General features: G+C 39.0%; 1 long non-coding RNA gene across 1 annotated transcript; it reads right to left on the bottom strand.

The window, feature by feature from the left end:
• Positions 1-11,115: 11,115 nt before the first annotated feature.
• Positions 11,116-15,521, bottom strand: LOC306801493. Its single transcript, XR_013774103.1, has 3 exons — positions 15,439-15,521; positions 13,962-14,060; positions 11,116-11,228 (listed from the first exon to the last, which is right to left on the bottom strand). It is a non-coding gene; the product is annotated as an uncharacterized lncRNA (long non-coding RNA).
• Between the last annotated feature and the right edge of the window lie 53 nt (positions 15,522-15,574).

Below are 15,574 nucleotides of genomic sequence, written 5' to 3' on the forward strand. Positions count from 1 at the left end.
GAATTTCCCAGAAATTCAGTAGTAAATCAAAATTCCTCTTCAAATTAATAAGATGTATACATGTTTCCTATTTGCAATGCATGCTTTTACCTTTTCTAGGCTAAATGGTTTCATGCATAATAGGAGGATGGAAATAAAATCTAAACAAACAGAATTCTATTTTTGTTTTACTTGGTTCATAGATTTCTTATGCTTTTCCAACTGTAAATATATTTTTCCTGACTGGCAAATCACCCAAAAAAATCTATCTCACCAAAGCATGTTTCAACCTAACTATAAGACAGCCTTTGTCATAAACATGTAGAGTTTTGGCTGGATAGTTAACCTAACTGGACAGACAGAACACTGCATCAAAGTGAAGACCAGAAAGATATCAATCAGAATTTCTTGGGGCTTCATTCAATACCCACATCCTACATCACAATAAATTATAGCCACCTCTGAATGGACAGTAAGTATACTTAGTATTTTGTTTGGTAGATCAGAGAATTCTAGATAAACTACAGATAATATTTAACCATCCTTTCAGAGGAAAAAAAGAATATTCAGCTGTATTCTGGCTGCACCTAAATTCACTGGATGTAGGGTGGTAGAGACTTAATCAAAAATTGTGAATAGAGAATAATTAAATAATTAAGGAAACTAGATTGAAAAAAAGGGCAGGAATAGGAACCTAACTGCATAGAAATAACTGTTCCTTTGAGCCAGACCTATAGCAGGTGGATATTGGCACAAATCAACAGGAGTATATATTTAACCTCTAGAAGTTCTTAACTTTATCAGTTAGGGGCAATATAGTTAGCATCTTTAAAAGGAAAAAAAACCCAAAAAACTTGGGAGGTGTATTTTATGGAAAAGCTCATCAATTCCAGAGTTTGCAGGGCAAATAATATTTTTAAATAGCCTTCACAAAATGCAATCCTGTAGCAGTTACAACACACCAACCCTTCGAACTGTGGAAGAGCCACACCCTGCAGCAGTGCCAAAGACAAACCTTCATGTTGCTACTTGTAGAAGCCAATTGCAAAGCACCATGCAATCCTCACTGTGATGAATTCGTTAACTTTAAAGGGAAAAAAAAAAAGTTTACTAACTCCAACAAGCTTTCATATTTATGTTTGAATGGAAGAAGCAGACTGAATTCTCAAAGGATGATCCAAGACAGGCGGTCATAGATGAGGAAATTATCAATTACTCAAGGCTTAAGTCTACAAACATGTTTTAGTGCTGTCATTCTCATTCAAGTCCTGCAAAGTTATCTTGTAGCTCAAGAACTGTGGACAGAGACAGCTCACAGACCCTTGTGTGATGGCTTCTGCCTAAAGTAAGTGTACTGACACAGTACATGTTTTGGAAGGTGGTGCTGTATAGACTAAAGCTCTAGCATTGTCTGTGCACATGGATCATGAAGAATGCCCTGGTGTCACCAAGCAGGGGTCTTGGAACTGTTGCTGTTTAATCCAAAAGTCAATTTGCACAAGTCTTTTCCAGCCTCTGGCACTCCTACCCATTCAAATATTATGTTCAAAAACTAACAGCTTTACAGACTCTAACATTTTCATAAGTCTCCTGTAAACATAAAATTAATCTGATATATTTGTTAAATTCTATGATCTGTAGCATTCTTTAATCTGTATTTGATAATACAAACTCCTTCAAAAATTATATGCCTTCAATTTTGCAGACTTAGTAAAAACTAAAACTGTAGATGCAGCATGATATTTTTGAATATCATGAAGATTTGAATATGCCTGCAGATTTTACCACATAAACAAAAGTCAGTTTACAGAAAAAAATAAACCAAGTCCAAGTAGGAATATTTGCCTATATGAAACAGTCATGGCAGCTGTTCAGAATTTTATTGCCATTTGTTTGAAGTTATTCCTTTATATCAGCTGCCAGCCTGTAGTATGAGCCAAGTAATGAACTGGGTATGGGTTTGGATACTTGTCATTCTGTCAGGGCCTTATGTAGGCCTGGCATAAAATACTAGGCATGGTGCCAGTAGCTCGGTAATGGGTAGCAAGAATTTAAAAAATCACTGATCCAACCTCTGTAAATAATGGTCTTGTTTACAAACTCCATGCCTGAAGTCATGCTTACTGACTGGGGTCACAAATGTTCTACCTCTCTTTCTGTAATGTTTGCAGCTTGTTAGGACCAGCTCTGGTAACTAAAAAGCAGTGAGAAACTTTTCACGGATTTCAGTGAAAAATGCATGAGGCCTGGAGTAAGGTAAAAAACTGCCTGCTAGTGAATATGCCCAAAAGCAAAATGAGGAATGGCTCATTCATTTTCCCAAGCTCCCATGAAAAGACGTTTACAAGATGCTTTCATCTGGGAGGATGGACCTCTCTTGAAATCCTGAATTAAAACTGTTGCAGGCAGTTTGCTTTTCCTCCTTCTTGCCAAGATGCTACTTGAGTAAAACAGAGGTAAAGGTAGCCCCTCATGTAGGTGCTGTTGGGAGAGATATTCTTTGTAAAGAACAGATTGACAAGAGAAGTTGTGGATATCCTGTTCCTGGAAGTGTCCAAGACTGGGTTGGATGGGGCTCTGAGCAACCTGGTCTAGTGGAAAGTGTCCCTGCCCATGACAGGAGGGCTGGCAACTCAATGATTTTTAAGGCTCCTTCCCACCCAAACAATTCTCTGATTCTATGATATGCTAAAGGAATTCAAGCATCATGTTCCCTGCAGTTAGGACACCTAAGAGAGAACAAAAGATGTGAAAATGGGAGAAAAAAAAAAAAGTTAAGAACAGCAAGAAAAGTAAAGCAATAAATATTACCTGTGCTATACCTGGCTGGGCATGCCTGCCATCCCAGGGCCATTTCCATTCTCTGACCTTTAATTTTTATTAGTCACCAAACCTCCCTCCTGATTAAGCATCACTGCTACTCTGTTGCTGTAAACAATTAGAAATATGAAACCTGTTTTTCCTGGTGTATCTCAGTGGAGCCATGCAATCCAAGAAGCTCTCTTTGATCTATGAGTCCTTAATTAAAGAGTCACTTTGCATATCTGCTCTTTCATCTGACTTTTCTCATGGTACAAGCCTGTGAGGAAGGTATAAATTTTTATTCCTGTGATGCAGACTAGAGTTGGGTTAAATTCTTGGTTTAGCAATACAAATTAAAAATGAGCTGGTGTTAAATGGTGTGAAATTAATACCATTTCCAACCAATAGTAAATTCCTTGGAGTTCTAAAACACTTCAAAATCTATTGTAAACTTTAAAGGAAGAAAAATAAGGCCAAATAGCATGTAGATATGATGCATGCATGTGCCCTCAGCTGGCCATTCTGGGAACACTTTTATGTCTCTATATTTAATATTCTTTAAGAATACGATGGATGCTGATAACATTATCCAGAAGAAAAATGCTGATGTTCAGTTTACAAGGTCTGGTGGACCTGAATCTTCAGAGGAAATCACCTGTGTGTTTGCTTTCCCACAAGAAGTGATCTGTTTTTACAGCTGCATTTGAAACTGACACAGAGGATATAGAAAATACCAGTGTTCATCCTGCTGCAGTTTAACAACAGACCCCTTCACATAGGAGATCCACCCTCAAATAAAGAAAGCTGTATAGAAGGATAAGCATCCAAACAAATCCTTGCAACTGTTTTAATGAGATGGCATAACACAAACCTGGGAGAATGAACAAAACCCAGTGAAACAGAACCAGGATGAAAATATAAAACCATAAGCAACACTTTAAACCTACTTTTCTTGCAAAAGGCATCTACTGAGATCTCAAAAAAGATAATTATGGTCTTAATTTCTATCCTTATTAAAAACAGACTAGAAAAAGGAGCTGAGACTTACGAAAGTCAGATGCATTTAATTAGAGGAGCCAAACAACTGCAAGTATTTGCCGGTGGTCACCCAGATATATCTCAGTTTCTTGTTGTATGTAAACTTTTCAGGGTTATGTCAGTAGCCCCACTTTCTCCATAAAGTTATGCCAATTATTTTAATATGAAAATCATAATTATGCTTGAACGATACATAGAACAAATAACATTTCATTCATAGGCTCTTTTTATGACCTATAGCATTGTAGCTCACTGCATTGTGAGGCACTAAGAAGTGGTGAATAAGACAAGAGTGTGCCTGCAATTTGTCTCAGTGAAATATCCATCTGCAGCTCATGTCATGTATTTCAGCCAGTCAGAAGGCTGGTTCCCAATTGCCTGCTGGTCTCCTTTGTATATTTAAATTTTCTAATAAGCCAAAGTGCATCCTTTCCTCACAACAAATGGGAAGTTAAATTTTCAAAGCAATTTCCATCTAGTTTAGCAATTTAGATAACACAGTGCTTTGGGGCTGCTTGAAAGAATGGAGGCATTTGACTCCTAGAAGGGACTTGTAGAGGGAACAAAGTTCTCCACCTCCACCTGACTTGCATTCAAGGTGTTTTTCTTCTTCCCAAGTCAATATCCTCCAATGCCAAACTCTCCACGGATTATTCATCTGTCTGAGCAAAATTCTGGCCATCAAAGACTGCTCAGTTTTATGTTTTTTCAATGAAGAGGGTAGATGAAAAACAATCAACCAAAATAAACCCAGCCCACTGTTACACACCCAACTAAGATATAACTCCAGGCTGCAGAAAAAAGTTAGGTTGCACAACATAGCACCTCTCTTGTGTCCATTATTGTTCACATTGTTCATATCTTTGTACAGCTTCATGCTCTCTGCACTAATTTGCAGCTTCAAGGAAGTGTTGACAATGCACCTCCCTGCCTGTTAGGAAGGCAGATGCTGCCATGTCCAAATGGGGTGCAACTATAGTGAGACCTGGATAAGGGCTAAATATGCAGGTAGAGAAACCCCCTGTGGGACCTTGCAGAGCTTTGGCAAACAGCAAGATGCCCAGAGGACAGCTAAAATGAGAGTCAAGGAGTTACTATTCTCTAGTTTTATGGTTTCTGTTACATGCCTCTGCAGAAAGCACAGGGACTAACCACTCTCCATCAGCTTTGTATCCTGGGTATTGGGCCCAGGTCATATGGATAATCAGTCATGTCCTTCCTTGAACAAGCAGGTTGGGAGGAATGGAAGATGAGCAGAGGTCTCAGTACAAAATCCATCCACTTGACTAAGAACAACCTGCTGATCTCCAAACTCTCTCCCCAGTCAGTATCAACCTTAAGTGACAGATTTCTGTTTTGTTTCATCAATGATCTTTCCTTAAGACCCCTCTACAGAGAATTATACAATTTTGCAATATTTTAAATTGTGAGAATCCTGAGGATCTGTGTAAACACTGATGGTAAGTATTATTAAATACATTAGTTTCAGATAGAAAGGGATCTAGTAAGATGTCCAAGATTATGTAAGTAGCTTGTGGTTAAGCTGGCATCAGAAATTACCACACCAACATATACATGCACGTAGCAGAGATCCTTTGACACTGAGGAGCAGTCAACTTTGAAAGTCTATCTGATTTTTTAACTTCACCTTCACCATCTTGTATTCCATATACCTGTTGTGCTGCTCTTCATTGTTATTGCTTACTTCATCCTTCTGAGAAAGAACAATAGTTTAAATATTTTAAAATTTCTTTATCTAACAGCCAAATTTAAGTGAGATCTTGAGAAGGAATTTGAAGAATTTGAGGCTGGCTAAACTAACTCAAACCTAGGAGGCATGTATTTAGTCCTGCTCTCAGCAGACATCCTTTTCAATCAGACACTCTATGTGCACTGTTCTATGTGTATATATGAGTACATGCCTCCAGTAGCTTTATCTGTTAGTCCTAAAGCAGTTATAAAAATGTGCAGGTCATCACAATAGTGGTTAGGGAAACAAAACCATTAAAGGAAAAAACGAGCACAGAAGCTGGTCAATTTTGAGGTGAGCTAATTAGGAAAAATATCAGCTGATAAAAATCAAAGTAATGTTATTTCTTCAAGCCAATCTTTCTTGCTGTTCCAATTTTGCCAAAAAATATTGCTCAGTATAAACTTTTTGCTGACCAGGCTAAGCATAAATATTTAAGAATGTTAAGCCAACTCTCATGGCACTAACAAAGGAATCTAGTGGCAGCATCAGCATACAGCAGTATCAGAAGCAGCATTTTACTTCCAACCTGATGGACCAACAGGGTCTGCAAATCCTTGCAGACATGCTCAGGTCTTATGAAAGGGAACACTTTGCTTGTATGGAGACCTCATGATCTATTTGTACCATAATCAACTAGATGATTAAATCGTCTAATTGCAGAGCTTTGGGGAATGTGATTAAATGGAAGACCCCAGAGCAGCTGCACCACAGAGAGTCTCAGGTATTCTCAGTGTTTGGATGAGCTCTGTGCTCTTCTTATAACAACTGCAAGCCAGGATCCAGAATCCACAAGGGTAAATGACATTTCAGAGAGTTCTCTAAACCAGGTAATTCTAAGACATAGGTCTCTGAGGTGGGAAGACAACAGTGCTCATTTAAATAATCACTAAATATTATACTTCCTGTGTAAGCCCCAAATAGTAAACATTTTTGTTGCTCTTCTTTTTCTTGGCTTTGCAAACACATTACATAGCAATTGGAAGGTGACATGCAGAGGCCAGCCAAAAAGCACAAACTCCATGTTTTGCTGCAGCATCAATTCTTTTGGATTTTGGGCTACTCAGTTTCCCAAGGAGTCAGGCAGTGATTATAACCCATTCCACGAGGAATAATATACCAGTATACTATATTATACAATACATTGTAGCATATACACTTCACGCATGGAAAACTGCTAGATTTTAGACAGCCACTTACTACTTAACCTATTATTATGAGTGATGATTATCCACATAAGATTAAATCTGAATATGCTTATAATTTTGCCAGTGTACAGGAACTGTCAGTTAAAAAGCAAGATGTAACAGTAGAAATTCAGAAACTGTGCTGCAGATACAAAATTATACAAGTGAACTTTAATAACTTGTAAATAATTAATACTTTAAATTATCAGCAAATATTTTTTTCATTTAAATATAGCCTGCTTTATAAATTTAAATGTTTCTTCCTTGAAGAATTGATCAGGCAGTGTAAATCTTAACTATCCTGATATCTCCTCCATTCCTTAATACTATTTAAGCACTCTAGTTGATGATCAGAGAATGGCTGATGTATTTATAAGCTACCATACATTTTAAACTCTTGGCCAGTTCTATATGGGGATCCTCCAGGGTGTTAAGGCTCTCTTGTACTATGATAGAAGGCTTAAATATAAGCAGCATGAAGATGTCTAGAACCCGTCCTGTAAGACAAATGTGGTTGCAGCTGCACTATGGGAGGTATATTTTGCTTTGTAAATTATTCAGAAACAAGAACTTTGTGGGTAAGAGTTGTAGACACAGAAATCCATGACCTGCTGCTCAGCACTCCCTTTGCCAAATAAAGAAAATAAACCTGTGATGACTGACCAAGCAAATGGGAGCTCCCAAGAGACAGGAAAAGGTATGGACAGGTTAGTGGAAGCTGGTTGTCTCAGCTCTTTAGGTGTTCATCTGAGATTAAGGAAACTCTAACAGCTGCCAGACTATACAGTGCACTGGCAGATGCACTGGCAGAGTGCTGAAAGGAAGTGTGCACAGTCTTGAGATCGCTGACGCAGAAGAGTAAGAGGCTGCTGGTGAGCACAAGAGCTAAAGGTGGAATCAATACTCTTGCAAACTTAATAGCTCAGGGACACCAAGAGCTTGCAACTTTACACCAGAGCATTTGGGAAATTATTTGTTACAGCCAGAAGAAGTGGATGCCACATTTTCAGAAAACAAGAAATGGTATAATTTTCAGTACCCATTTATTTGGTTATGGAGCTGATCCTCCATGCTAGGATGGACTGCAGCACTTTTAACCTTCACCAGCCAAGGAATTTCAGTTCTGCAGCCCCAGTGGCACCTGACCAACTTCATGGGCAGCATTAGAAAGAAAATGAACAAACGCGCTTTTTTTTTTTTAACATAGTGTCCTTAAAGAAATACAAAGATCACTGCAGAGTGATCACTGCAGTTGTTCCTTTCAGATCATCAAATCTGTCCATGTTTTAGGCAGAAATGATATAATGCCTTGTGAATAACTTTTCAGTTAGTCCATTAGTTCTCCCATTCAGAGAAGTGGAATTATGTCAAATACATGTGATCAAATGGTTTCCAGTAGGAAAAGGTTTAATATAACATCTGAAAGCATTTAGTCACTCTGTATTCTACTAGCAAAGAGTAGTGGATATGCAGTGGCTCTGTAGAAAACCTTGTTGGCAGATGATCAGAGATAATAAGAAAAAGACTGGATATACTAAAAAATATTATATCCAAGAATCAAGGAGAGTTATTGTTTGACAAGTTCTCCCTTATGTTAATTCATACTTCAGTTAAATCAGACATTCAGAATAGCTTTTCAGGTACTGCATAATTCTAAGCACCTCTGCTAAGAGCCATATAACTCTTTCTTCACAGATGTTGGATGACAGTGAGAAGCTGATTGCAATGGATGCCTGACTAGCATCAATTTGCACAGCAGGAGCTGGAGGGGAAGAAAACAGATTGCAGTGCTTAGTATCATAAATTGAAGGGTGAGTCTGCTTTCAGAAACATAAACCGAAGGGGTTTTTTTCTGTTTGCTTGTATTGGGGGGGTTGCTGGTTTTTTTGTTTGCTTGTTTCTTGGTTGGTTTTTCTGGTTTTTGGGGTTTTTTTGTGGTTTTGTTTTGTTTTGGTTTTTTGTTTTGTTTTGTTGTTTTGTTTTGTTTTGTTTTTTACAGAGAAGACTGCAGTAGCACCTAGAGAGCTAGAATGGGCTTGACCCCAACCTGCGGTTCTGCACTGAGGATTACTTACACTTGCTGAATGAAATGCTCTGGATGCAAATATTTTTGCTGGCGCAATATGTTATGACTCTATCATTCACCTTGGAAGAGGAGACTAAAAATGCTTTGATAAATGGTTTGAAACATTGCCCAGTTTCACTGGCTTTGTTCTTCTAAGTGTTTGTACCTCTTGCTTCAGCTGCAAAGTTATTTCATCATGTCCTAAAACACTGCTATGCAGAGAACTGCAGTATAACAAGCTATAAAGTGGAGCATGTTGGCCTAATCAGTCAGCTGAGAGTGTAAACTTAACAGAAAGTCCCTTCTATTCTTTGGAGGCCAAACATTACAACACAGCACATTTACACAGCGTGACCTTACCTTTACTTCAGGGAGACATGTCTGGTGCTGTCTCAGGTTTTCTTTTTTCCTTTGTAGTGCAGGCTGGTAAAGCAAAGCTTTTCTTGCATTGTTCTCTTCTGATGGCATTGATTTCACACTCTGTATGTTTGGATTCAAGAGCACCACTTTCAACCTCCTCTGAGACTTGGCTTCACCTGGTTCCCACACTTTTGTACACTAGTGACTTCTGGGGCTAATTATGGTAATCATTCCCCCCACTGACTTCTATTCAGCTCCAGGTTAGCATGTTACCAGTCTCATACCCAGCAAGGAGCTGCAATTTCTCTCCAAGTTCCTGCAACACGCTGGCAGCCATGGATTTAAGTGGTGAGCTGTCATCTGCCTGTGGGATCAAAGATATTGGGCAGATCCTTGGGTTTGAGCCCTACATGGTGGTTTTACACAGGGACACATCATAAAACTGGATATTGTTCCATTGTATCACTCTTTAAGAAAGCATCTTCATGCCTTTCTGTATGCTCCCCTGTACAGATGACACTCCTGCCTTGAATTGTGCTGAGGAGAAAAAAAGGTGTATTATTCAGTGAGACCAATAGCAGTTAAAACCCCCAGAAAACAGAGGGGTTATCTTTGCTGCCACTATCATTTGTGAACAGGCTGGCAGCCGCCCTTACACAGCTGAGACTGAGCCACATTTCCTCCCAAGGAGACACTCCTAGATTGAGCTTAGAAACACCTGTGCAGAGCAGCATGAGCAAATTCAGTGCAGCCAGTGCCAAACCAGGATCCTTGCACTGACAGCATATGCTTTGGACTACACCTGCCTAAGTGCAATACAATGTAATTTAACATGGTTATTGATTTCGCCTCTCCCATGTAAAATTTTTTCTCTTGCCCCAGAGAATGGTAATCAATAAATTCATAATTTTCCTTTCTTAGATGTAACATGCAAAGAACTTTTCAATGTAATAAAACTTTGAGTGTCTAAAAAAGTCTTCTCCAGTAGCTACTGATTCTATCTATCCTACTTTCTGTTGGTTTTTTTTTTTCCCAGTTTGAAAACTGTGATTTTCCATGGTTTTGGGAGGGCCATTTTTATTATAATTAGAAGCCTGCCAATGTGGAAAATTTCTTAACATTTTTTTAAGTTTAAAAATCTAAAATACAAAGAAAGTTTACCAAGAAAAGTCTTAGCCTTCAAGCCTCTAAACACAAACAAGCTTAGTTGTAACCACACAGTCACCCCTTCTAGTTTCAATGGTAGCTTCTTTTACTCTCTGAATGCACACAAATAAGTTCTTAAACTGAAACAATCTGGAGTAAATTTCTGAAATTCCAAAGCAAGTTAGGCAAAACAATGTTTGCCCTTGTAACAAAAATATCTGTTTAAAGCAAATGTGATGAGATCTGAACTTAAAGCCCAGTTATCCTGGGGAGTCACACCCCAGAGGAATGTTGTGAACACTGGCTCCCAGTACATTACTCAGCAGACATGAATTTCATGAAATCCACAGAGCTCTGCACCCAGCAATGTGCTATTGTTCAGTCCAAGCCAAAACAATAGAACAAAGCATTGGAATAGTAGAACAAGACAAATACAGCATTACATATCTAACTGTTCAATGTTTTAAAGTTAAATATATTAAACTCATGAAATGCTGACAGCAGAAATGAACATTAGGTATCACAGCTCAAGGAGGTAGGTTTAGATGTAGGACACTGTCACCTTCCCACTTATCTCTCTCTGCTCACACTGCATGGCAGAGAGCCAGGTCTGGCCCTGTGCTTCCCCTGTCTCTCCTGCTCTGTTTGGGCCACATCTGCTTTGGGGGTAATTTTTGTGCCTTCCTCGAAAAAGTAGTTGACAGAAATGTCCTTGCTCCCACCACTGGTGGTGTCACACCATAACCTGGCAGTAAAACCAGGGGGAAGATCTATAGAGAAATGCAAGAACAGGTCTGGTTTCTTGCCTTTCTCTTTCATTCTAATTTTCATCTACAGCAAAATGAATGACTGTTTCCAATTTAAGACTGGAGAAGTTGTGAAGGTGAAACAGAAGACTATCCTGGATATAAAAGAAAGTACCTGATGAAAGAAATATACAGGTACTGTATCCTGCACTGCAACTGTAAACATTACTTCCATTACTCCCCAGAATGAAAAAGAGGTGGAGCAACCCAGAGGAAAATTGCTACGCCAGCAGGCTGTGGAAAAGAAATTGTTAGTGCTTTCCATACTAACAGTGAAGCTGAGAAATTACTTTCTATGTGAGGTCTTGAAAATTTTCTTCAGACAAGGAAAGAACCTTTATGTGAATGGGAATACATTAATACATCAGTGTATTAAATTATATAAAATTGATTACAAATCTCGAGTTCAAAATATAACTTTCTGATAATTTAGGTTCATACCACTCTAAATTAGGGTTTTCAGGAGGTATATGACCTACAATTACTTCTGAAGATATACACTGCCTCAGTTTTTTACCACAAAAAGAAAACTGCTTCCATCTGCAGTTATGGCTCAGTGAGTACATCAAGAAATATGCTTTTATTATAAAAAATAATTCTTATGACTCTATTAAAAATAACAAAAAATTATTTAAAATCAGAAGTCTAGGGACCCTTGGTTCTCTGTAGCCTTTCATCTCTTACCAAGACTAGGCACAGGCACAGAGAGGTGCTGCAGGGAGATGGTCACTGCAGCATGTCCTAATGTATGTTTCTGCATACCAGCCAAATGCAATAGCTCCTTGTCACAGAAATATAAGAAGTCTTCCCAAGGCACTGACTTGTTTTGTCCATGTGAATCTTGCAGTTTAAAAGCAATTTGAAAAGTAAGCTCTAAAGAAGGCCATAAGCTAACTTTTATATTTCACAGCATGCATCTATTGATACAAACTGAGAAGTATTTGCTTTGTCCCAGTCTGAGTACACACACAGCACTCTGTGCTTCTCACGGTGACTTTCACCACTTAAGAGAGATGAAATTTGCTTCTTTTCAGAAGCACTCATACATCCCTTGAAACCTGTCCTCCAAGGGACACAGATGTTGAGACACCAGCTGAGGTAAAGCAGTATGTTTTGATTACAGCTGACAAACTGTAATATAACTGGTGTTTGGCAAAAAGAAAGAAAAAGCAATCACTAAAGAATGTGGGAAGAAGGCCACATTGAAGAGAGTTAAATATGAATTTTTTGTCTAGTTTTGCCACTTTGATCTAGCTACTTCATTTAAGTGATAAAATAATTTTAGAGTACAAGAATCCTTTGTCCTCAGCAAAGGGTGACAAGGAATATCTTTCCTTCTAGAGTCCATAAAACATATTTGCTATCATACAGGAAATATTTTCCTTGTCTACTTCCAGCATTTAGGCCTAATATTAAGCCTCTAGTCATGAAAATTTCCTCATTGGCTTCAGTGAATTTTTACAGCTGAGTAAGGACTGTAAGTTTTGGCCCTAAGCTAGGAAAAAGAGTATTAAAGTGTCATAAACACATAAATAATGGCATCAGTCCCAGAAATACAAACAGAAACAAATATAACATCCCACTGTTCAACACTTCTGGGGGCTGGTATAGGCCACTTACTCCCTAGTTGTCCTTGCTCACCCTTTTTCCAGGATTAAACCACACCTGTCAGAGACAGCTCCCACACTTCATTCCATGCCATTTCTTGACACATACACACGATTTGAAAACAGAACTCAACAGAAAACATAACACACCCTAAAAAAAAGTCTTTTTCTGAAGATCATAACTTCATTTGCTCAGAAAATAGTGCAATTGGAGCAATGCCCTTAGAAGAAAAATAAGAGGAGGTGACTCTCTGTGTTGTCTTTCAGGGAAGTGTTTCAAATCCTGCTGAATGTTTTGGACTGCATTCAGCCCTTCCCTTAATTCTCCAGCCACTGCCTGCCTTTGTCTGGGAGGTTGGTTAAGAAAAATGAATAGTGAGAAAACAAAAACTTCCAGCTAAAAATGGTATCACAGGTACCCCTGGCCCATGGTCTGGCTGGCACTTTCACCTTATCATGCTGTCTAGTACAGCATGCAATTGGGAAAAATAGCATCCATTAATATAATGTGTATTAAACGCTAGGAACTGCTGACTGGCAATAATAGAAGAAGGACAAAAAACTCTGAGCTGGCAAGGGCATTCTACAAGATGTTCTCACTCTCTCTGCATCCATGAGCTTGGATTCTCTTAAGAGAAGCCAGATGGGGAACATGGAACCAGTTGTCAGCCTGTTCATGTTAATATTGGCTTTGTCAGTGCAGCCAGGCCAGCTTCTTACTCCCACTTTGCAATTTTTTTAATAGAGCGTTTCTATTTTTGCACATTGGTTATCACACTATTCCCCCCCTAGTTATGTCTTACATAGTCTCTTACATATATAATGTACATACACATATAAATATACATAATTTTGAGTCTGGAAGTAGCATAACCTGGAAAATGCTTAACTTTGCTTTGTCCAATGTCCCCACTTTGCTGAGAGACTGATGAACACAGCCTGGGTTCAATAACACCATCTCAAACTGTAGAGACACTCAGTTAATCCTGCTTTTCCTACCTCTCTCACAGTTTGCTTTCACTCTGCTGCATTTCTATGTCAAGTGTGACATCACTCTACAATTTATTTTCAGCCTACTTTTTTAAAGAAAGGGAATTTATGCAAAGGTTGATTTTCAGACAAAATTGGTAGAATAACACACCCAAGCATAATGACACTTGGACACACTTTCTAAAAATCATCAGCTGAGTAAACAATAGCATCTCAAAGAAATGTCCCCACCTAAACAGAGACAGGCCAAACTGCTGAACCATGTGGCACAAGCCATCTCTCCCTCTCTGCTGGGTTATCACAGTGACTATGAATGGTGCCAGAGTCATTCTGGGGAGGAAAGAAACAATGCTCTTAGAAAACTGCCTTTGTTAGTTAGCTGATCACAGAAACATTGATTCTGTTAGTGATTTTTTTTCCTCTGATGCATTTCCAGATCTCATGTTTGCAGCTCCAGCATGAGATGTATTCTTACTTTATCTATCTCTGGCCAGTATCTCTACTTCTGTCTTCCCCATTTCTGTAGATTTTATGGACTCCTTTATCTCTCACTTCACTTCTAAAGTCAACAAAATCCATGGTCTGGGAACCTGTCTGTTTTGGCACACACCAGATCAAATGGAACAGGAGCACAAGCACTCGTTTTCAAGCTGTCAAAGGCAGCAGGGGGAGTTAGAGTGAGTGGTTCAGCAGTCTGATGTATGAGAGACTAATGGATTACAGCAAACCACAAAACCACTGCTGTCAGATAGCCTGGGACCATTACAGTGCCCAACTGTAATAAGCACACAACAGGAAGATGTGAGATGACTCAAAATGGAGAATTCAGGAAATTTAACCATTGATGCTCCCCCTTTCTCCTGCCACCATCCATAATAAAACCCCAAACCAAATCAGCTCTGTAGATTCTGCTTCTACCCAATTAGGAAACCAGAACAGAAAATAATAATCCCAGAGTGTTCTAGGCAGTGTTAGTGCACATGCTTTTGTATTTTCCATTTTCAGTGTGAAAGCAGTGCTGCTGGGACACTTGCCTGGAGCAGGATGGACTTTGATCAGTACTAGAACACTAGCTCAATGTTTTTAAATCCTGTTCTTGCTGGGAAATGTATCAGGAATGAGGAAATGCCCATGGGTGAGAGGCAGGGAAGGGGCAGATGGCACCAGCTGGCCTTGGTGGGGCCAAGGGAGCAGAATTGGTACCTCAGTGAGGAACAAGGCATTACCAGTTATCCCAAGCAAAAAACTGCCTGCAGAAGCGTTTTAAAACATAGTTATGCAACACAAGGCCCGGTTTTAACTTTTATATGTTATAAATTATAACGGCATTGTATTATACAGTTATTATATGTGTTATATTCAAGTATAGCAAGGAGGAAAAAGGATTTTTCAGCCAGAATGGTTATACTAGTAGAAAACCTGTGAAAAGTATAAACTCAGTAAACTAATTTTAAGGATTGGGCTGATTTAATACTTCAAAAATGGATGTTGGCAATGTTGACATTTTGCCTCAGTTTTCCACATAGTAGTAGAAATGGGACAAAGCAGTGTCCTTAATCACGTATTAGAATCTTCCCTTTTTTGCTCTGTGACTTGGAACAAGTGATTTTTTTCCCCCTTGTATTATTTTCCTTCTGTACACCAGTTATCTCTCGTGTAAGTCACACTTCCTCAGTGCCTTCAAAAGGCAAAACCTTAACGATCTTACATGCTGTGAGGGAATGCAGCAGCTGTTCCTCCTGAGGGAAAGAGCTGTTTTTGCACGATTTCTTGATTCCATTTCTTATCGCGCGGCCCCGCCCCCGCTGTCCCCTCACGGGCCCTCGCGCGCATTGCGCGTGCGC

Source organism: Erithacus rubecula (genome assembly GCF_903797595.1).
Source record: "Erithacus rubecula genome assembly, chromosome: 4".
In the NCBI taxonomy this organism is placed as follows: Eukaryota; Metazoa; Chordata; class Aves; order Passeriformes; family Muscicapidae; genus Erithacus; species Erithacus rubecula.